This window comes from Schistocerca piceifrons, chromosome 2 (genome assembly GCF_021461385.2).
Source record: "Schistocerca piceifrons isolate TAMUIC-IGC-003096 chromosome 2, iqSchPice1.1, whole genome shotgun sequence".
NCBI classification, from domain to species: Eukaryota; Metazoa; Arthropoda; class Insecta; order Orthoptera; family Acrididae; genus Schistocerca; species Schistocerca piceifrons.
In genome coordinates, this window is record NC_060139.1 from 802,226,601 (window position 1) to 802,249,624 (window position 23,024).

The following is a 23,024-nucleotide window of genomic DNA, read 5'->3' on the forward strand; positions in this document are numbered from 1 at the left end:
GTGGTAATGTACATGTGCGTCAGTGAAAAAGACCAATAAAAAGGTGTTAGCATGTGGACGTAATGTGCTGTTCCAGTCTCTTCTGTACCTAAGGTCCATCACCGTTCCCTTTTGGGTCCCTACGTAATTCGGTGCTCTCCGATACACACGATCGAACAGCGGAGGAGTGGTACTCAAGCGTCAACTTTAGGTTACAATATCTCCGGATGTTATCAACATTTTACAATGCAACAAACGGCACTGATTACTTATTTGTTTATATGTTCAGATGTGCTAACAAAACTAACGGGGTTCCATTTAAAAAAACGTAGTTTTGTGTTATAAAACATACTTCCGTGCATTTTTTTATGGTTTGTATTAACCAATTACACTAGCCCCTCTCCTCACGTTCGGTCTGTGGAATCGATTCGTCAGTATTTGATGTGGTTTACGAAATATATCCAGCGGTAATGTTAGGTGACTCACCCTGTATATGGGTGAGTTAATCTTAATTTTGTTTAGTTTTCTATTCCAGGTTGTTCGTACCCATGGCTGAGTCAAAATTTTGTGAACAATCTTTTTCTTTTATTTTTCGTTTCCTATTCAAGGTTGTTTGTACCCAATGCTGACAGACTCACATTAGAGAAGAGAAGAGTGGTTGTAGGCTTAATGGAAGTTGTGCAGTCGGCGATAGAAGTGCTACGAAGGTTTTCAGAACGATTTCCAGATAGGTGGCCACAAACTCGTTTAACAATTTACCGCATTTACCAGAAGTTTGTAGCAACTGGACCAGTAGCAAACAATTATCTTGGAAATTCGGGGTGACCTAGAACGGGGAGAATGAAGTGAACGTTGATATAGTGCAGGAGGACATACTACGGTGTCCATCGAAATAGACGAGACGTTGTAGTCTGGAAACAGGAATTTCACAGAAGACAGTGACCCGAATTCCATCCAAGGACATTGTCATGCGACCGTATCATCTACAAATCGTTCAAGTATTGACTACTCGGGGGAGGAACAGACAAGAGTAGTTTCACCGTTCGTCTGCGGCTGTGAAAAAGACATCAGTACTCTTCACTAACACCAGCCATGTAAATAAACAATTCTCCATCTTAGGATGATAGTGTGAACCATCGAAACCATTAGTGTCAAAACAAACAAGTGACTGACGCAGAAACTGTTTTATTTGTACTAAAACTGACTTAAAATACCGTCCCAGAAAGTATAACACTGGCAGAGGTTGAGGCAACAATTGGAATCTTATCTTACCGTCAGCATCATAGGTGAAATCATGAACCGTCTTGAGTGGAAAAAGAATTACTCGATTCTAACCAGCAACAACACCATTAGCAATAGTTTGTATCATCCAGAATGCCAAACCACGGGGGATGTAAACTGTATGAGCGATAGCGTTAGTGGTAAAGCTCTGTTACAGCCTGTCGCATCGTGCAACTACCTACAGGAAATGCTACGAAGTGGCACGACATGAAGGGAACAAACGAAATGAGAGGTAGTGTGTGGTTCTAATTAAAATGCAGCTGCTCACGAAGGTTCAATATCGTCTTCATTATCGTATGGCAGCAAAACTTGGTAGATATGCTGATGGGTTAATGCGGGACCGATTTACGCTGAAAAAAAAATTAGTTCCAACATTGGCCACCAGATGCAAATCTGGCTTTGTATATCATCTTCTCGACGTCTCCGGTGCTCATACTGAACTGTGTAAGTGGCTAACCGGCCGTTGTGACCGAGAGGTTCTAGGCGCTTCAGTCGGGAACCGCGCTGCTGCAACGGTTGCAGGTTCGGATCCTGACTCAGGCATGGAAGTGTGTGATGTCTTTAGGTTTGTTAGGTTTAAGTAGTTCTAAGTCTAGGGGACTGATGACCTCAGATGTTAAGTCCCTTAGCGCTTAGAGACACTTTGTAAGTGGCTATTAATAATAGTATCAACATTACGCCTTTCTCCACTTGTTTGACGTTTTCTGCCTACGTTCCGTTACTAATCCATTACATATGGAAACATTTCTATACGTCTTTCTTGCACAGCACCAGATTTGTACCTGATGCTTAAAATTGGAACTACTATTTTCCAACAGTAATCGGTTCCGCGTTAATTCATTAGAATATCTACCAAGTTCCGCTGCTGTACAGTTACAGCCCACATTGGCCTCTGCGAGTAGATACACTTCAATTTTAACCAGCCGGTACTTATGACCATTTGTACATTAACTGGGAGAAAGTGCAATAGAACCATTAACAAATTGAATGTAAAATTATTGTTCTTTATTCTAGAATATGTACTAATATTTCATGTCTTGAACAAGATAGGATAACTGAAGACTTTGAAGAAATTAATATACTGCGAGGATAGTGAAAGATCAACATGGTTCATAGGAAAATTTAATATGCGCTCAGAAAAATGAAATGGTATTCATTGAAAGAAAGGCGACATTTTTGTAATTAAAACCTTCTGGCTTACTCTAGAAAATCCATATTCAGTGCAGACTACGCACAAGTTCTACAGTATTCACCGATATTTCGCAAGAATTGTGAGAATAAGGTGTATCACGGCACATATGGAGCCAACAAATAATGAATTTTCGTCCCGTGTTATGAAAGAATGGCTGGTATTAGTACGATGGCTCCTCCCCCACCCCACATCATACATACACGGTGTTTGCGTTGGGCATACATAAATACACACATTACTCTAATGCGCAAGTGCAACATTATAATCAACCCGTCAAACTGACTAGCGTTAACTCTGTTCAGCGGACCGGCCAGGCGTCCCTGCACCCACAAAATGTAAATAAAGTCTTTTTGAGACTAAGTCATCGTCATAAAATATATTTATAAGCAGTAATACCAAGGCAAGTACAGGTCGTTTCATAGTGACAAATATTATCATCGATAATATATATCGTGAATTCATAAACATTGTACCGTCTAAAATTTATACATCAGTATTTCGCCGACGACGTACACTGTTTTGCACAAAACGCAATATTTGCAGAGTTGTAGAAATCGTCATTGTTTCATTATGTCTAACCTGAAGTAATACTTGAAATGATATTACTTTTGTTTTACGGATTAAAATTAATCCATAATTAGAACAGTTTTGATACTGTGATTAGTTTTGCTATTTGAAGCGGTCTGTTGTCCTCTGAAATAGTTGCAACTGTGCAGTGACGTAATCAACATCAAGTAACATGGGCACACCAAGCTAATGCAATGAAGAGTGTGTGTGTGTGTGTGTGTGTGTGTGTGTGTGTGTGTGTGTGTGTGTGAGGGGGGAGGGCTTCGACGTTATCAGCCATCTTACACGTATTAAAAGAAACGAATTAACTCAATAAAAACTGCTTACAGATTACAAGAAATCACTACACAAATAGCTTATATAGCGCTACAGTTCTCAGTTCCATTAAGAACGTACGAAAACAACGCCAAGAGAAAGATTGTGGTTGTTCCTGACGACCCAAAGCATCAGCACAGAAATGCAGATCATGTACTTTAGTGGAGCGAACATAACATGGAAATGTATTGAAAACAATGTTTGATTTCCTGCGTACTCAAGGACGTATCACCGACAATATATCATTATGTTCTAGAAATTAAGCATAACATTTCATGTCTGTTACTGCAATGTCGAATTTTCATAACTTCAAACGAAAACAACAAAAGATGAGCTGTGAGGATTGGATTTTTATACAACCATGTAAATGTATTTGCGATACATTCATAGAATCTCGAAATTCTATTTAATTCACACAGTTATGATTATCGTGATGTCGCATTTGTTGCTTATAAAATGAAAATGTTTATTAATAACAGCAGCTGTTGACTTACCAACTCACGGCGTGTCAAACACCCACAACGCTTAGCACTGCCGGATACCGGTACCTGAACGTGCAGTTTTACGCGGCAAAATTTAAATAAATAAACTGAAATACGTGAGCGAAAACCGTAACGAATGCCGATAAAATTCGGCCGCGTGTACTTGGCGCGCGGATCAGCTGTCGCGACTTCACGCGGTGGCCACGAACCCCGGTGGAGCAGCGCTAGCGTCGCGCGGCGTCTTTCCGAGGCGGCCCAGCAGGTGGTGACAGCGGCAGTGCGTTGCCATGGATACAGCACGTCACGCGCCCTTGCCTACGGCGGTTGCTAGCGGAAACTTTCTCTGAGGGTGTCAGGTTGCGTTACACCGCAAATTTCCGCTTTAGGACAGGTATACTTTTCCCTCGAGACACTCGAATAATTGTTGCTGAGTGCTCCGAGCTAGTTATTACAGTGCTACAAATAGGCAGCAACAGGACCCCAAGGGTGCCTGGAGTTACAACATGATGATACGGTGAAGCAGTAATACTGTAGAGCGAAAATCTTAGACGCTGATTGTTCAACAGGTTGTGTGTAATGGTTAGAGGACGTTTTATACACTATGAGCCGTAATTCAAAAGTATTTGTTTGCCTGGTTGGTATGATAAGTTTATAGCCCATTGTCAATGGCAGGTACTTTGGACTGTACGTCAAACGACTTGCGTATCATTTATAAAATTATTTTTATATATTTTATACTTGATAGACATTTCGTGTGATACAGACAAGCACGGTAAACGTCACTGGCGATGATGTACTGAATGCCCGAATACCGGTCTGACAAAAAAATGCTTTTGAAGTGCACCTCATGGTATGCATCAAGATGTCCTATATCATTATATAGTGACTTACCTGAAAACGTATGTTGTTAGGTGATTACGACTTAACATTTCTGTACTAAAAACAGTCACTTAAAGATGCTACATATCAATATAGTACTTGCATTTTTTATTTGTTTATACATTCATTTCAGCTTTAACCCACTCTTGCACCTAAGCAGCTAGATTTAGAGTTACTGCCGCAAAGATCAGAGTATATGAGGTGTACATAAAATATTAAGTTAAAGTATTGAATATACACTATGTGATCAAAAGTATCCGGACACCTGGCTGAAAATAACTTACAAGTTCGTGGCGCCCTCCATCGGTAATGCTGGAATTCAATATGGTGTTGGCCCACGCTTAGCCTTGATGACAGCTTCCACTCTCGCAGGCACATGTTCAATCAAGTGCTGGAAGGTTTCTTGGGGAATGGCAGCCCATTCTTCATGGAGTGCTGGAGAGAGGAGAGGTATCGATGTCGGTCGGTGAGGCCTGGCACGAAGTCGGTTTTCCAAAACATCCCAAAGGTATTCTATAGGATTCAGGTCAGGACCCTGTGCAGGCCGGTCCATTACAGGGAAGTTATTGTCGTGAAACCACTCCGCCACAGGCCGTGCATTATGAACAGGTGCTCGATCGTGTTGAAAGATGCAATGGCTATCCCCGAATTGCTCTTCAACAGTGGGAAGCAAAAAGGTGCTTAAAACATCAGTGTAGGCCTGTCCTGTGATAGCGCCACGCAAAACTACAAGTGGTGCAATCCCCCTCTATGAAAAACACGACCACACCATAACACCACCGCCTCCGAATTTTACTGTTGGCACTACACGCGCTGGCATATGATGTTCACTGGGCATTCGCAATACCCAGTCCCTGCCATCGGATCGCCACATTGTGTACCGTGATTCATCACTCCTCACAACGCTTTAGCACTGTTCAGTCGTTTAATGTTTCCGCTCCTTACGCCAAGCGAGGCGTCGTTTAGCATTTACCGGCTTGATGTGTAGCTTATGAACAGACACTCGACCATGAAATCCAAGTTTTCTCACCTCCCGCCTAACTGTAATAGTACTTACAGTGGATGCTGATGCAGTCTGGAATTCCTGTGTGATGGTCTGGATAGATGTCTACCTATTACACATTACGACTCTCTTCAACTGTAGGCGGCCTCTGTCAGCCAGCAGACGAGGTCGAACTGTACGCTTTTGTGCTGACGTGTCCCTTCAAGTTTCCACTTCACCATCACATCGGAAACAGTGGCCTTAGGGACGTTTAGGAGTGTGATAATCTCACATACAGACGTATCACACAAGTTACACCGAATCGCCTGACCACGTTTGAAGTCCGTGAGTTCTGCGGAGCGCCCCGTTCTGGTTTCTCACGATGTCTAATGACTACTGAGGTCGCTGTGGTGGTAGCAACCTATATGAAAAACGTATGTTTTTGGGGGTGTCCGGATACTTTTGATCAGATGTTGTTGCAGTACTGACATTACCCACCCGGGTAACGCGACCGCTTCTGGGACGAGGAGGTAGAATCCGCCCGGCTGATTGACGACAAAGGGCCCGGGATGCCTGCCTGCCTGAATGTGTGTGCTATTTGAAGATTCCCTCATCCCAGTAGGTCAATATCGGGCTGTTTCACATGTTGCGCCTCAGATATATGCTAAGCAAACGTGTAATACACTTTCTCACACTTACACTCAGAATTTTCTCTGTTCCCTGACGGGTCAGGTACACTGCATCTGTCCTGGGCCATGAATAGGAAACTTATGACCTTCGCTGTTCGGTTTCGTTAAACACTTACTCAGCAGCAGCAGCAGTAAAGACACTCAGTTTGACGTTGTGGTAAATAATTTTCTCACATATAACTTTCTGTCGAGTAGGATGAAAGGCATAACAACAGAAATGTGTGGCGGGGCCATTGAAGGAAAAACCCGGTGGAGAGTGAATAAACAAAATAGGGCAGATTTAGCAGTTAAGACGAAAGAAAACACAAGCAGATAAGAATGAGGAAGTTAGGTATGTTTGTCAATGTAACAGAAATTTTCACTACTGAAAAGAAGCTAGGTAGCTGGAATATGCCGAGAGTGACGCTACGGCAATGATAACAAGTAAAACTTTTATCTACTCTTGGAAGCAGCGTGATTTTTATACCGGGTGCAGGTTATTGTGTAATTTATTCCAGAGTTGTGTAGCTGAAATGTAGAAGAAGATGGAGACAGGTTTAGTTACCGTTAAGCATACCTATAGAAAAGATGTTGGTCGCGTCACACCTTATATTGCACTAATGGAATGGTGATAGCTAACTGGAATGCCACAGGAGGAGATGAGGAATCTAATGACTCAGGAGCTGATGAAAGAAGCACGACGTGGGGGAAAGGAAGAAAGGGCAACTTACCTCGCTCCGCTTTCCGTACTCTTGTGTAAAGCGCGAAATCTGGGTTCGAATCCCGGTCCGGCACAAATTTCATTGCCATCTTTTCATTATGCATATTATGGTTGTCCGTATTAGCAACTGGGAATACATCACATGAATTTATGTTTAATGTCTCGCCGACGACGAGGTCATTACGGCAGAAAGACGTGAAAGGAAATCAGACGTGTCCATTTCGAAGGAATCGTCCCAGCGTAGTTTCTGAAAATTGCATCCCCAATCCAGTCGCAACCACGATATCCAAGTATAGGAAGGACTGACCTAATAAAACTACCCAACGTCACACACATATCTTACACACGCATTCATAGCTAGCTCGAGTTTTGTGCTGTTTTGGATATGAACTGTCACAGGAGTAAAGATTCGGCAAGATTAGTGACTGAACAATTTTTTATTTTATTTCAGATGTAAATACTTGTCTAAATTTTAGAAGTGTGTGTAGTCGAGAGCGATTCCTTTTGCATTCTGCGATAGTTTGTTCTTCCCCGTTTAGAGACTATGCAAGATTATGCCGATGACTTTTGTACTTTTTGTAGTGTTACTGGATATCATCAAAAAACATGGGCATAAATGCTTCAGAATTTTTTTCGTTGATCAATAGTCAGTGCGATATGAAAACTACCTGTGACATCTCAGGAATTGTTTTCATACTCAGGTTTTCCGCTCTCTCTCATTCTCATATATTAATACGTTTTCTCTCTTTCATATTCTTTGGGTTTATTTTTTTGAGTATCAATCCCGCCATGAACTCCTGTCTTGCGCCTATCTTTCCATCTCAAAGTAGCACCTGCGTCCTACATTTGCCATTATTTGTTGGATGTATTCCACTCTCTCCCTTTAGCACAACTGAAGTTGTACCCTGACTTCTTGACGATGTCCTACCACCCTGTCTTCCAGTCAGTGCATTCCACAATTCTTCATTGACTCAGCGAAAAACCTTTTTCTTCCTTATTTTATCAGTCTACTTACTTTTCAACATATTTTTTGTAGCACCACACCTCAAACGCTTCGATTCTGTTCCTCTCCGATTCCCCCACAGTCCGTGGACCACTTCCAGGTAATACTCAGCTCCAAACGTACTTTCTCAGAAATTTCCTCCTCAAATTAAGGCAATTTTGTACACTAATTGACTTATTTGGTCCAGTAATGCTCTCTTTCGCCTGTGCTAGTCCTCTTTTTATTTCATCCTCGCTTCGTCCTGCATAAGTTGTTTTGCTCCCAAGAAATCAGATTCCTTCATTTGGGGACCAATGATGTTGTTAAGTTTATTGCTAATCTCACTTCTGGTATTCCTGGTTACTTCTGACTTTCTTCGATCTATAGACTAACGATTCAGGGCGAAAGACTACATCGCTATCTTACATCTTTTCTAGTCCTAAAACATCCCCTTAGAAAAATTATGAATGACTGGGCTGGTAAAATTCTTACGTTACTTGATTTTCAAACAGCTGAGTGAAACTCATCGTACTCAAACAGTTTTCTCTTTACTTATTCTGATCATCACTAAACTGACACACAATATTTATTTTTAGCGCAACGCAGTCTGACTTTCAATAATTTCCACAAAAGAATGGCCCTGACTAACAATAACATATACCTTTCATGAATCACTTACCTCACAAAAATCTTCGTTACTCGAACTACTGCAATACAGCTAGCGCCAATGCTGCCAGCTAAATAAGATTCTAACTACTGTAACTACTGAAGGCACTAACTACTGATAGGCATAGTTAGCAAATGAAAGATTTTGATAGGTCATTATATATATATATATATATATATATATATATATATATATATATATATATATATAATTTTGTGACATCCAATTAAACAAATTTCCTTTTTCTGACGGACACACGTCCAGATTGGCCGCTCAAAACTCTGGCATCTCTCTCCCCACATCCACTACTGCTGGCAGCTCACCTCCAACTGCACAAGGCTACGCGCTGTTCACGTCCAATTGTCCAACACTACACTAGCGAATATTCGAACAATGAGTACAACTAGCCACAGATTGCACACAGCGCAGTCAGCGATTTTCATACAGATCACGAGACATTACCAACATAAAAACCTAAACAGCCAACTTACGTAGGCTATGTAAGTAGGCAGAGATATTCCAATAGTAAAGGGATATGATATGAACGAGACGTGATAGAATGCTCTTCTGTGGGGGGGGGGGGGGGGGGGTGTTTCGTTAATCGTTAAATTTTTCTTTTATATGAAACAGCTACGACGGCTAAAGGTTGGCGTGTTAGTCAGACTTGTTATACATTCTTAATTCTTAACGCAGGGAATTTCCCTGATGATACGGATTGAGAAAGGTGATGATGAAGTAAGAGACCTTTCTTTATAAACTGTAAAAAAACAAACTTATTACGTGTGTGTAGTTGCTAAAATTGTTGGGTAGGTAAACTAGACCACCATGTAGCAGCATTTCATGAGAGATGGGGACTGGAAAAATCCACTAAAACTGCAGAGGCTATGAACGTGTCAGTCCTGATGTAACTCACTTTGAGACTCTAGTCGATGTCGCAAGTCGAAGCGCACACTGGAAGAGTTGTCGTGAAATGTCGTAGTACCAAGTTACGAGTTAGTAGACATGGTATTTGTTAAGGACGAGCGAAAAAAGCAGACTGATTTGATAAAGTCAAGTGTTCTTGTTAGAGACATCCGAAGCACAATGTAGCCCAAGGCTGTACCAACGGTTCTGGGAAATAAGGTATATGGTACAACGACAGAGGAATACAACGAATAGTACCAACTCTTAACGATTGTAGAATTAGAAGAAGCAGTGCTCGCCCACGTGGATGAGGGACCTTTACTCAGCATCCGAACACTTGCTGCTGAAATGAGCACTGTGCATAATGCCTATTGGCTTCTGTCTCGGGTTCTTCGGCAGACGTTCATCTAATGATTTTTCTGACGTTTCGCCTGCACGAGTGGCTGGTATTGTCAAAGCTTCACCCTCCATTGCCGGTGGTGAACTGGAGCCGAGCTCGCGGGCGCAGACTATATGTACCTGGCGCGCCAACGTCCGAGGGCTTCTCCGCGGTCATTTCCGGTGCGGTTCTCCTCTTGCTACCTGCGACGGTCGTTCGCTGCAGTACGGGAAGCCAGGATCCGTTGACCTTAAGGCTTTCCTCTTTCTTGTTCAAACTGTTCGCGTGTTTTTGTATTTCTACAGCTTCTCTGAACAAGCGCGTGTGTTGCATTTCTCGTTTGCGGTGTTGCGGCTCACATATTCGTCCTGCTCTCGTTACGAGCGTACTAATCATGCCTCTTTTCTGGCTCGGGTGGTGGTTTGACAGTTTGTGCAGGTATCGGTCCGGTTTTCGATACACGCTGTGTCCCAGGTTTTCGCCGTCCCTTGTGACCAGCACATCTAGAAATGGCAGTTTCTTGTCCTTTTCTACTTCCATGGTAAATGTTATGTTGGCATGGAGGCCGTTCAAGTGTCTTAGGAAGTCACCAAGCTGTTCTTCACCATGGCTCCACACCACGAAAGTATCATCGACGTACCTGTACCACACCTTAGGTTTGCAAGTCGCCGAGTCCAGTGCCTGTGCTTCGAATTGTTCCATGAAGAAGTTGGCCACCACTGGACTGAGAGGACTACCCATGGCCACGCCTTCCAGCTGTTCGTAGAAATCTGCATTCCACGTGAAATAGCTCGTGGTGAGACGTGCATGGATGAGCTTTCTGATGTCCTGCGCGAAAATGGAACCGATGTGCTCCAGAGTGTCACTGAGTGGCACTTTCGTAAATAACGAAACAACATCAAAACTGACCAGGATGTCGTTTGGTGCAAGTTTCAGTTTCTTCAGCTTCTCAATGAAATGTCATGAGTCCTTAATGTATGTGTCGGTCTTCCCCACGTGTGGCTGGAGCAGAGAGGCCAAGTGTTTTGCCAGTTTATATGTCGGTGATCCAGGAGCGCTAACGATCGGTCTCAGTGCAACGTTGTTCTTATGGATCTTGGGTAATCCATACAGCCGAGGTGGTAGGGCTTCTGTGTTGCGCAGGTTTCTCTGTATGTCCGCCGGCAGAGAAGACGCCTTGATTAATCGATTCGTATTCCGTGTGATACGCTGCGTCGGATCTGCGCTCAGTTTTCGGTACGTCGTCGGATCTAATAGGTCTCGGATCTTTTGCTCATAATCTTCGGTCTTCATTACGACGGTCGCATTCCCCTTATCGGCAGGCAGTACCAATATACTCTTGTCGGCGTTGAGATTCTTAATGGCTTGTACCTCTTCTTTCTTCAGGTTGCAAGCTGGTGGTTTTGCTCGGCGCAGTATCCTGGCTGTTTCCGTGCGTATTTCCTCTGCCCTTTCACAAGGAAGGGTCCGAATGGCTGCTTCGGTGTTGGCAATGATATCCTCCATAGGTATAGTTCTCGGGATGATAGCGAAATTCCCTCCTTTTTGAAGAACAGACACTTCCTCTTCGGTCAATTGTCGTTCAGTGAGGTTGACCACTGTGTGTGACATGTCGGGAATCGCCTTGTCGGTCTGCTTCCGGCATCTTTCAAACTTTTTCTTCTGTCGCTCGGTGCAGCGCTCGAGTTCGTTCTGAATGCTCCTGTGAGTGATGCTGTCGATCTTGTCCCAGTCGTCTCGATGCATTCTGCTACTTAGTTGATAGAAAATGTCCAGAAGTTCCTGATCCGTTCTTGCCAAGTCTCTCCGTGTTGTATGTATTCGCTCACGAAGAAAAGCTCGTTCCATTCTGTCGTAGATACGATGTGCTTGGGCAGTAGTGAATAGGCGCTTACACCTCAAGAACTTCGGTGTAGCACATTCATCTCGGCACCGTGACAGAAAGGCGAGAGAGGACATCAGTCGCGCTTTCTTCTTCCGTCGTTGGTCAAGGCGTCGGAACAATCTGCAAATCTCCTCCCCGTAAAGGCGTAATACAAAATTGTTAAGGGTTTCGTGGCCACTTGTTGACAAACTGCCTATTGGCTTCTGCCTCGGGTTCTTCGGCCGACGTTCATCTAATGATTTTTCTGACGTTTCGCCAGCACGAGTGGCTGGCATTGTCGAAGCTTCACCCTCCATTGCCGGTGGTGAACTGGAGCCGAGCTCGCGGGCGCAGACTATATGTACCTGGCGCGCCAACGTCCGAGGGCTTCTCCGCGGTCATTTCCGGCGCGGTTCTCCTCTTGCTACCTGCGACGGTCGTTCGCTGCAGTACGGGAAGCCAGGATCCGTTGACCTTAAGGCTTTCCTCTTTCTTGTTCAAACTGTTCGCGTGTTTTTGTATTTCTACAGCTCCTCTGAACAAGCGCGTGTGATAGTGCTTCTCTACAGCCAGAACTTCCGTGTCAGCGAATTTTATTACGTGGTCGGTCTCATTGAGTGCGTACTCTGCCACGGCCGATTTCTCCACCTGCCCCAACCTACAATGTCGCTTATGCTCGTTGATCCTGGTGTTGATGGATCGTCCAGTCATTCCGACATAAACTTTTCCGCATGTGCATGGTATACGGTATATTCCCGACATTGCAAGTGGGTCTCTTTTCTCCTTCGCCGATCTAAGACACTCTTTGATCTTCCTTGTCGGTTTGAAAATCGTCTTTACGCCATGTTTGCGCAATATACGGCCGATTCTGTCCGTCACTCTGGGAATGTATGGCAGAAAGGCCGTACCCGACATTTCTTTTTCTGGTTCTTTACTTCGCCGAGTGTTTGGCTCTGTTACACTTCTAATATAATTTTTGGAGTACCCATTGCTTCTCAAGACAGTTTCCAGGTGTTGCATTTCTCGTTTGGGGTGTTGCGGCTCACATATTCGTCCTGCTCTCGTTACGAGCGTACTAATCATGCCTCTTTTCTGGCTCGGGTGGTGGTTTGACAGTTTGTGCAGGTATCGGTCCGTGTGTCTCGGTTTTCGATACACTCTGTGTCCCAGGTTTTCGCCGTCCCTTGTGACCAGCACATCTAGAAATGGCAGTTTCTTGTCCTTTTCTACTTCCATGGTAAATGTTATGTTGGCATGGAGGCTGTTCAAGTGTCTTAGGAAGTCACCAAGCTGTTCTTCACCATGGCTCCACACCACGAAAGTATCATCGACGTACCTGTACCACACCTTAGGTTTGCTAGTCGCCGAGTCCAGTGCCTGTGCTTCGAATTGTTCCATGAAGAAGTTGGCCACCACTGGACTGAGAGGACTACCCATGGCCACGCCTTCCAGCTGTTCGTAGAAATCTGCATTCCACGTGAAATAGCTCGTGGTGAGACATGCATGGATGAGCTTTCTGATGTCCTGCGCGAAAATGGAACCCGTACTGCAGCGAACGACCGTCGCAGGTAGCAAGAGGAGAACCGCACCGGAAATGACCGCGGAGAAGCCCTCGGACGTTGGCGCGCCAGGTACATATAGTCTGCGCCCGCGAGCTCGGCTCCAGTTCACCACCGGCAATGGAGGGTGAAGCTTTGACAATGCCAGCTACTCGTGCAGGCGAAACGTCAGAAAAATCATTAGATGAACGTCGGCCGAAGAACCCGAGACAGAAGCCAATAGGCAGTTTGTCAACAAGTGGCCACGAAAGCCTTAACAATTTTGTACTGTGCATAATGTTGGGTGCAGAGCAGTACAGGAACAGCAGCTGGAGCATTACTATTCAAATAAAGCGTACGTTTTAACTACTGCGCACTTCGAACCTCGCGTCGTGCTTATCGAATAGGTGCGCATCTCTTTATTGTCGATCTACATTACTGTACATGTGTATTTTCCTAGCATATAGTATATAACTGATCAAAAGCATCCAGACACAGCAAGTCACTCTGAACGGAGAGAGGTCTTCAGACGTGAAAGTAACTTCGGGTGTGCCCCAAGGGGACGTTACAGTGGCATTGCTATCCTCAGTATACAGGGTGGTCCATTGATAGTGACCGGGCCAAATATCTCACGAAATAAGCATCAAATGATAAAACTACAAAGAACGAAACTTGTCTAGCTTGAAGGGGGAAACCAGATGGAGCTATACTTGGCCCGCTAGACGGCGCTGCCATAGGTCAAACGGATATCAACTGCGTTTTCTTAATGAGGAAACCCCATTTTTATTACATATTTGTGTAGTACGTAAAGAAATATGAATGTTTTAGTTGGACCACTTTTTTCGCTTAGATGGCTCTGTAATAGTCACAAACATATGGCTGACAATTTTAGACGAACAGTTGGTAACAGGCAGGTTTTTCAAATTAAAATACAGAATGTAGGTACGTTTGAACATTTTATTTCGGTTGTTCCAATGTGATACATGTACCATTGTGAACTTATCATTTCTGAGAACGCATGCTAATACAGCGTGATTACCTGTAAATGCCACATTAATGCAATAAATGTTCAATATGATGTCCGTCAACCTCAATGCATTTGGCAATACGTGTAACGACATTCCTCTCAACAGTGAGTAGTTCGCCTTCCGTAATGTTCGTACATGCATTGACAATCCGTTGGCGTATGTTGTCGGTGGATCACGTTAGCAAATATCCTTCAACGTTCCCTACAGAAAGAAATCTGGGCACGTCAGAGCCGGTGAACGTGCGGGCCATGGTATGGTGCTCCGACGACCAATCCACCTGTCATGAAATATGCTATTCAATACCGCTTTAATTGCACGCGAGGTATATGCCGGATATTCATCATGTTGGAAGTACATCGCCATTCTGTCATGCAGCCAAACATCTTGTAGTAACACCGGTAGAACATTACGTAGGAAGTCAGGACACACTGCACGATTTAGATTGCCATCGATAAAATGGGGGCCAATTATCCTTCCTCCCCTAATGCCGCACCATACATTAACCCGCCAAGGTCGCTGATGTTCCACTTGTCGCAGCCATCGTGGATTTTCCGTTGCCCAATACTGCATATTATGCCCGTTTACGTTACCGCTGTTGGTGAATGATGCTTCGTCGCTAAATAGAACGCGTGCAAAAAATCTGTCATCGTCCCGTAATTTCTCTTGCTCCCAGTGGCAGAACTGTACACGACGTCAAAGTCGTCGCCATACAATTCCTGGTGCATAGAAATATGGTACGGGTGCAATCGATGTTGATGTATCATTCTCAACACCGACGTTTTTGAGATTCCCGATTCTCGCGCAATTTTTCTGCTACTGATGTGTGGATTAGCCGCGACAGCAGCTGAAACACCTACTTGGGCATCATCATTTGTTGTAGGTCGTGGTTGACGTTTCACATGTGGCTGAACACTTCCTCTTTCCTTAAATAACGTAACTATGCGGCGAACGGTCCGGACACTTGGATGATGTCGTCCAGAATACCGAGCAGCATACATAGTACAAGCCTGTTGGGCATTTTGATCACAATAGCCGTACATCAACACGATATCGATCTTTTCCGCAATTGGTAAACGGTCCATTTTAACACGGGTAATGTATCACGAAGCAAATACCTTCCGCACTGGCCGAATGTTACCTGATACCACGTACTTACACGTTTGTGACTATTACAGTGCCATCTATTACAAGGCGAAAAAAGTGGTCCAGCCAAAACATTCCTATTTCTTTACATACTACACGAATATGTAATAAAAATGGGGGTTCCTATTTAAAACAACGCAGTTGATATCCGTTTGATATATGCCAGCGCCATCTAGCGGGCCCACCATAGCGCCATGTGGTTTCCCCCTTCAAGCTAGACGAGTTTCGTTCTTTGTAGTTTTTCCGTTTGATGATTATTTCGTGAGATATTTGGCCCGGTCACTATCAATGGACCACCATGTATAAATGACATAGTGGATAATGTCGGAAGTTCCATGAGGCTGTTCGCAGATGATGCTGTTGTATACAGAGGAGTCGCAACGCTATAAAATTGTAGAGAAATTGCAGGAAGTCCTGCAGAGGATCGACGATGGTGCGAGGAGTGGAAATTAACGCCCAAGATAAACAACAGTAACGTATTCTGAATACATAGACATAAAGACTCTTTATCGTATGATTACAAGATTGCAGAACAATCACGGAAAGCAGTAACTTCCATAAAATATCCAGGAGTATTCTACGTGAATTCTAACGACCACATAAAATTAATCGCGGGAGGGGAAGATGCCAGACTGAGAGTCATTGGAAGTATCCTCAGAAAATGTAATCCATCAACAGAGAAAGTAGTTTACAAAGTACTCGTAGGACCAGTACTTGAATATTCGACCAGTACTTGAATATGTCTCATTAGTGGGGGATCCGTATCAGATAGGACTGATAGAGGAAGTAGAGAAGATCAAAAGAAGAGCTACACTTTTCTGTCTAGATTCAATAAGCAAGCGCGAAATCCTCACAGAGATGCCAACTCCAGTCGCAGGCGCTGCAAGAGAGGCTTCCTGCATCACTGTGTGGTTTACTGTTGAAGTTTCGAGAACGTACTCTCCGTATATCCAGCGAAAAGACCATGAAGATAAAATGAGGTATGAGGCCACACAGAGGCTGACCAATAATCGTTCTTCCCGCGAACCATACATGACTATATGAGGAAAGGCGAAGAGCGAATTGATACACAAAGTACCCTCTGCCACACACCGTTGTGTGGCTTGCAGAGTACAGATATAGATGCTAGTCGCTGTGCAATGCGGAAATGACCACTAGATGCCACGAGCAACGGACCCGCAAGTATAAAAGGAGGCGGGGCGATTGTGTTGTCAGAAGAGGAAAAAATAACATTTGATGTTACTCGAGTAACAAATACGTCAGAGACATTTCGACCCTTCTAAATCTGCCCAGGTCGATTTTTGCTAATGTGACTGCAAAGTGGAACTTCGAAAGGACAGCCATAGCTAAACCAAGACAAAGTAGATCTCATTTACTTACGGACAGGGACCGTCGAACACTGCTGAGGGTGACTAAACAATATCAGTAGAAGGAATCACTAGTGAGTTCGCAAAGTGTTAACATCAATTCAGCAAGGACAATGATTGCGTGTGTGGAACTGAAAAAAATGGGGTCAATGGCCTAGCAGATCCTCATAAGCCATACACTGGTGCAGCCAGTGCTAAGCGATGCTTGAGGTGACGTAAACAGTGACGCCACTGGACAGCAGATGAATAGAACGCTGTGCCCTGTAGCAATCAGATGTAACGGTTTGGGTTTGGAGAATGCCTGGAGAACATCACCAGCACTCGTCAGTAGTGCCAACAATGAACCACGGTGGAGGGAGTGTCACGTAATGGGGGTGATTTTCGTGGTTACGCTTTAGACCTCTTATTGCCCTTAACAAACGCTAACTACAGAAGGACTGAACACCTTTTGCACCATTGTGTACTGCGCATAGTAGAGACACTGTTAGCAGACGATAACTTTTGTATCAGCATGTGAATGCACCCTGTCGTGAACTCGTCCCTATGAGTCAATGGTTTCTGGGGGTAACGTAACTGAAATGGACTGACCTACGCAGAATCCCGACGTTAACGAAGTATATTGCTTCTGGAATGGGTTAGAACGTCGAATTCACTCCATATGCAAGTGTCTGTCACTACCTTACTGAAAATGCCCCCAACAGAGATCAAGTCGAAATGAAAGCGAAGAGTGAACATATCCAAATTAACGTCGGCTAACAGGTGTTGTGACGTCTCCCGGCAAGAAATTTTTAAAATCTGTGTAATATATGCAAAAACATTTATCTGGGTTCTTATTTTTCTTTTCTGTGTGAACAGTTCTCGATTATGTGGATTCTGTATAAAAGAAATAATCATTTTGCATTTTTATGTTTGTGTAATATTGTGCATGTCAATTTTGCAAATAACGCCTGTGGTCGGCGAATGTTAAAACCGACGCAGATAATGATAATTAAAAATATAACATAGATATATATTAGCATATTAATTTGCTTACAAATAGTGGAGGCTTAGATATTACTGTCTCTGTATTCTCGTAGCCGTGGATGTTGTAAGAGCCTGGGACGCTCTCTCGAACGCTTAGTTCGCCTTCATTTGTTTTTTGATCGAGAAAGACGCCATTTGACATTGATGTATAAAAAAAGGTGTGTACTTTGAATTTTATGTTAACTCTGCATATAGAAATTGTTAAAAATACTTGTAATAATTTGTAGCTCGTTTGCCCAGTATTTCATCCCACATTTTTAGCCCTTTTCAGCGAATTTATCATTTTTTTGTGACGCAGTGCTGCGCCACGATCGCGGGAGCCACTGCCGCCTAACTTCAAACTATAATTGAATGAAAGCAGTTTTCCCAAGCGGACAGGTAATTGTACATTAAAATTATTTCTTCCAGCTTCCCGGACACCGCAGAGGAGAACTGCAGATTTTATTATGTCATTTTCAGATGGACATGGGCAACTGCTAGTACAACATCATTTACGCAAATAATTTACGTAAATCAGAGAGTTAAAACTTTACTTGTGTGAGTTCAAGTACAGCTGCGTTGAAACCTGGTCTGGCTAATAATATTAAATCATTTTCATTTTTAGTTTCATGCTCTCGTGTTAGCCGTGGCAATCAATAGTGTTCAAATATTAAAACATCCTATGGTTGGCAAACATTGCATACTGTAACTTCTGTGCGTGTAATAAGAATAATTTTCATGGCATTTCGGAGACTAAAGTAGATAAAGACATGTTTAATTTCGTAAGCAGCTACAGTAATCCAGAATGAGATTTTCACTCAGCAGCGGAGAGTGCGCTGATATGAAACTTCCTGGCAGATTAAAACTGTGTGCCGGACCGAGACTCGAACTTGGGACCTTTGCATTCCACGGGCAAGTGCTCTACCAACTGAGCTACCTAAGCATGACTTTTGGAAGGTAGGAGACGAGATACTGGCAGAAGTAAAGCTGTGAGGACGGGGCGTGAGTCGTGGTTGGGTAGCTCAGTTGGTAGAGCACTTGCCCACGGAAGGCAAAGGTCCCGAGTTCGAGTCTCGGTCCGGCACACAGTTTTAATCTGCCAGGAAGTTTCAGTTACAGTAATGATACAGTGTTTCATTTCTAACAAGCCAGATCAGTCATGAATATATAGTATTGCAAATTAAAGATCATACGTTCACAGCAGGAAATCTTTTAGTGTTGTGCGTATCCCCACATAATAGATCAGAGTGCACAAAGTTAAATTTTCAACTACAGAAACCAGTAGTGAGAACTGCATTTTATCTTTCATGTTTGCAACGACAATCAACATTTGGTTTACTTAAAGTGCTATGCAATATAAACTGTATTATATCCAAAGATCATAAAAGTTCAATCCATGATTTTATTACTACCAAGCAAATGAATAACATTCTTTTACTTTCAACCAAACTGTATATAAAATCAAAGTGCACGGGAATACGTAACAGTGTTCACGTACTTTTGATGAGATAGTGTAGGCCTATGTTGCACCAAATAATCATTTGTCGGCAACTGACATGCCCTAAGCTATGCTTATGAAGAAGCATCAAAACAATCTATGGGTAGTCGCAGTCAATGATTGGCTTGTAAAACTGCACCTGCTAATTTACTCCGCGCTTAACTGCACCAGTGTATCATCTAAGTGCATTTATGTGCTTCCAGCATGATGGAATCACACGTTTGGCCCATGAACACCTACGTTAGAGGGCCAGGAAAAGATGGACAGGAAAAGGAGCTCAAGTTTTGCGGCCAGTTCCGTTTGATTTGTTGTTGTGGGATTGTGTGAAAAGACTTGTCTACAAGACACCTGTTGAGACTGAAGAGGATGTCTGACATTAACTGTCAATAAAATTAGTAATTTTTTAATAGCACTGGATAATTGCAGAACTTTTTCGTAATTATGTCCCACCTGCACAGTAGAAAAATGGTTGAAATGGTTCTAAGCACTATGGGACTTAACATATGAGGTCATCAGTCCCCTAGACTTAGAACTACTTAAACCTAACTAATCTAAGGACATCACTCACATCTATGCCCGAGGCAGGATTCGAACCTGCGATTCCGGACTGAAGCGCCTAGAACAGCTTGGCCACAGCAGCCGGCTGCACAGTAGGAACTAAAACTCTTTTTGAACATACGATTTTTTGCAGTGGAGCAATACAGAGGCAGGATCTAGTAGAATAGGGGGGCGGGGTGCATGGGGGCGTGGCGTAACTTCAGTTACTGTGTACATGACTGATGTTCACGAAAATGAGCCAAAGATGTCGAGAGCGTTAGTACTTCTGCAAAAGGATTCAGAAAGAGTTGGTGGAAATCTCTTGGATTCGTCTATAAAATGCAATGCTGTTTCGAAAGGAGACAATCTGCACGAACGGCTGTCAATCATACTGGGGCCACCATGATCAGTCTATGAAAGGGGTGTATTTTTGCTGGACAATCAGTTTTCCCCAAAACACTCATTCAAACGGAGGTGACATTTCTTACTCGTATATATCACTGTATTGTTAACAACCAGGGATTTACCTGTTTAATGTATTGTATGACTACTGGTACAATATCAAAAGTATTTGTCACTTCTTACTGACTGCAACCGAGATGACCCTCTCGTTGGCGCCATAGCAACATCGTATTTGCAGAATAGAGAACATGATCGTATTGTAAGGCCACGGACCAAACGTTGCGCAACTTGATGTGGCAAAAACTGCTCTTCCAATGACTTCTATAAGATGGAACGATAAATGATAAACAGCCCTTATTTAGTGCAGCATTCGTTTCGTTGATTAAAATTAAATTTTGCGTGTACCACAGTGAACGTGTGTTCTCATTCTTCGAAAATACTGTGAAAATGAAATGTTTTCAGCAGAGGTAATCATCTGCTCTTAGTTTAGTATCAAACCCATGGTAGAGAAAAGGGTATGAAATGTAATGTGTGGCTTCATAATAGATAGTTTGCTGTGGATTGTTTTCTTTTAAATGTGTCCTGGAAATAGTACTCAGATGGATAACGTGGTAAAATTTCAAATTTGACCCTCGTTACATTCCTTTATTTCTTCATATGTTTATCTCCCATCTGAGATAATTTAATATAAATCATTTTGCAACTCTTTCCATGCAGACCTAGCCGCTGTTGTTGACTTTTTTTATTGAAAGAGTCTGTTGCCCTCATTTGGAAAACAGCAGTTGATATTCAAAACAAATAACAGGGCTTCAAACTTGCCTGGGCATACAGCTTCTGTGCATCTTGAAGTCAATGACGACATAAACTTTGTTTGTAATATTTTTTACTTTTTTATTGGTAACTGAATTATTGTATATTATTGCACTATATCTGAAATGGTTTGTTGTAACTCAAAAAATAATTCGTATTTGTAAATATAGTTTTTGACGCGTGAATGCGTGGGTTTTGTATATATTTTCAAAAATCTGACAAAAATGTGGAAACATATTCTCAGACTTTCTATATAATTTTGTGTGATTAATCTATGAAAATGTTTCATTTTTACACAATGCTGGTAGAGGTAACCACTAGTGAATGTACGTTAAAGTCCACTCCATACTAAGCATTACTTATAAGCAGTTGATTTCTCAGTTTCACATCTAAAGAGCATCTGAAATGGATTATTTTATCCTGTTGACTGTCAGCAGTCAATTGTAAATTGCGTACCAGTATTCTGTTGTCTTCTTTTTTCAGTAAAAAACTGAAATATGTTAATAATTATTTCAAAACCATGTATCTGATAACTGAAAGTGCTTGTGGTAAGCACGAATCTTATAAAAACAAAGTGGTCAGCGTGTCTCGACGCTTTGTGGAGTATTTGGGTTCGATTCCCGCTACTACCAGTGATTTTTCCTCAGTGGGAGGACTGGAACGGGGCACACTCAGTCTTGCGAATGTAATGCCAACTGAGAAGCTACTTGAATGCTAAGTAGGGGATCCAAGGCCTAGAAGGCCGCCGACAGCCGGAAGGGTGGTTGTGCTGACGCCTCGCCCCTCCATATCGACCCCAAAGACGCCTCTGGAGAGGCACTGTTACCTCTGTTAACCTTGTCTGGTATGTGTCGCTCAAATTTGAGCTAGCCTTTTGAATGGGGCGTACAAGTATTTTTAAGGGCCGTTATAAGTAATTCCAGTACCAATAATTCCATACACAACATCACTTACAATAATATTTATTCTAATTAAATTTCATTGTCAAAAATTCGTGGAGCGTTACGAGAGCAGAAAACTTCCCTGTAAGATATGTCTTGCCCACATAGTTTCATCATCCAGTGGCATTTATTACACAAGGAAGTCTTAACCAAAAAACTAACGTCACAGACACGTTGCTACTTTGAATTTCGTGGTGTGCACGTTCGGACCCTAGCTGAGCGCTGTCGCACAAGGTGAGCGGCCGCCTGGAGGAGATGCGACGGCATCGCGGGGTTTGCGTTGCAGCTCACTGGGACAATGCGGGGTCTGGCGCGCTATGAAACGTGATTCCGCGCTAAGCCGATTTGGGGGGTCGGTCCATCCGAAGTCCCTGCAAGCCCAGCTCTGCAGACAAAACGGTAACTAGTGCCTGAAGATCCTCCCTTGCACTGAAGTACATGCGGTCGTGCTTGATAGCTGGTTCACAGAGTAGCATCTGCTTCGAGAGGAAGCACCTCTGGGTACCGCCAAACATCATGACCCAGTAGTTGTTTACATGCTCACAAACAATTGAAAAAATTGGCCAAGTGCGAGTAGGACTCGCTCACAGAGTGTTAACTATGTGCCCGCATCTCGTGGTCGTGCGGTAGCGTTCTCGCTTCCCACGCCCGGGTTCCCGGGTTCGATTCCCGGCGGGGTCAGGGATTTTTTCTGCCTCGTGATGGCTGGGTGTTGAGTGATGTCCTTAGGTTAGTTAGGTTTAAGTAGTTCTAAGTTCTAGGGGACTTATGACCACAGCAGTTGAGTCCCATAGTGCTCAGAGCCATTTGAACCATTTGTTAACTATGTGTGTAGTCAATTCATTCATTCCGAGAATGGAGGATCTCGACGATTTTTACTTGTTATTGACTTTGTTA

The 23,024-nt window shown here is 43.2% G+C and overlaps 1 non-coding gene across 1 annotated transcript; it reads left to right on the forward strand.

Annotated features, from left to right (window-relative positions):
- Nucleotides 1–18,950: 18,950 nt before the first annotated feature.
- Nucleotides 18,951–19,025, forward strand: Trnap-cgg. The gene has a single exon. It is a non-coding gene; the product is annotated as a tRNA-Pro (tRNA).
- The last annotated feature ends 3,999 nt before the right edge of the window (nucleotides 19,026–23,024 follow it).